Here is a 1,426-nt window from a genome sequence, read left to right on the forward strand (position 1 = left end):
CTTATAGGCATATGGACATTATCCTATCACTGACAGCATTGTACTTCAGGACAGATCTTGAAACATCCTTTGTGATGATGAATGCCATGCCATTTCTTTTCAAATTGTCATTCCCGGCATAGTAGACCACATGGTAGTCTAATTCAAAATGGCCAAATCTCATCCATTTCAGCTCATTAATGCCTAGGATATCAATCTTTATGTGCTCCATTTCATTTCTGACAACTTCCAATTTTCCTAGATTCATGCTTTGTGCATTCCATGTTCTGATTATTAATGGATGTTTGCAGCTATTTCTCCTCAATTTGAGTCATGCCACGTCATCAAATGGATGTCTTGAAAGCTTTACCTTATCCATATCATTAAGGCTCATTCTACTCTGATGATGCAGTTCTTTCCTGGTTTTATTTTGAGATTCTTCCAACCTAAGTGGTTTATCCTCCTGCACTGTATTGGACAATGTTTCTGGGCTATTCATAAAGTTGCACAGTAATGTACCAGACAGTGTTTTTCTGCTATTCATAAGGTTTTTCCTGGCCAATTCTTTGAGAAGTGGATGGCCTCCTCCCTGTTCCTAATCTGTCTCAGTCTGTAAGCTGTTGAAACCTGTGCACCATGTGCAACCCTTCTGGGTTTGAGACACTGGTGGCACAGCCTCAAGCCTCACAACAACACAACACCACAGTAGGACAAACTGACAGACAAGTTTGTCTCCCTTAGCTGTTCAAAACCTCTCCACCCCCCTACTCTCCCCTTACATAGATCCCTGACTCTTTTCCGCCACTTGGGAAGGGGGGGCCTGGGTCCCAGCACTACCTGGATCCCTGCCTTTGCCTCCTCAGTCTGTCCTTGTTCCCTCTGACTTTTTTCTCTGCTTTCCCTGGCTTTCCTGCCACTTGGAAGGTCTGTGGCCTGGGTCCCTGGCATTACTTGGATCCCTGCTTCTGCTTCCTCACTCTGTCCTGGTTCCCACCCCACCCCAGCTTTCTCTCTGCTTTCCCACTGCTTGGGAGGGCCATGGTCTGGGTCCCCAGACTTACCTGTATATATGTAAATTACCTTTTGGAATTTACATATACCTGAATGTAATTACATATACCTGGATCCCTGGAAGGAAATATGCTATAATCCAGCCATCCTACCCCTAGATATATACCCTAGAGCTCTAGTACCAGTGACACGAGTAGACATATACACACTAGGTTCATTGCAGCATTAATAATAGCAAGAAGATTGAAATAACCTAAGTGCCTGTCAACAGATGAATGTATAAACAAAATGTGGTACATACATACAATGGAATACCACACAGTCACAAAGAATAATCATGAATTCACAAACATCTCACAACATGGATGAATCTGGAGGACATTATGCTGAATGAAATGGATTCAGTACAAAAGGACAACAATTGTATGATCTCACT

Source organism: Orycteropus afer, unplaced genomic scaffold, assembly GCF_000298275.1.
Source record: "Orycteropus afer afer isolate SDZICR_OR568_19922 unplaced genomic scaffold, OryAfe1.0 scaffold00304, whole genome shotgun sequence".
NCBI classification, from domain to species: domain Eukaryota; kingdom Metazoa; phylum Chordata; class Mammalia; order Tubulidentata; family Orycteropodidae; genus Orycteropus; species Orycteropus afer.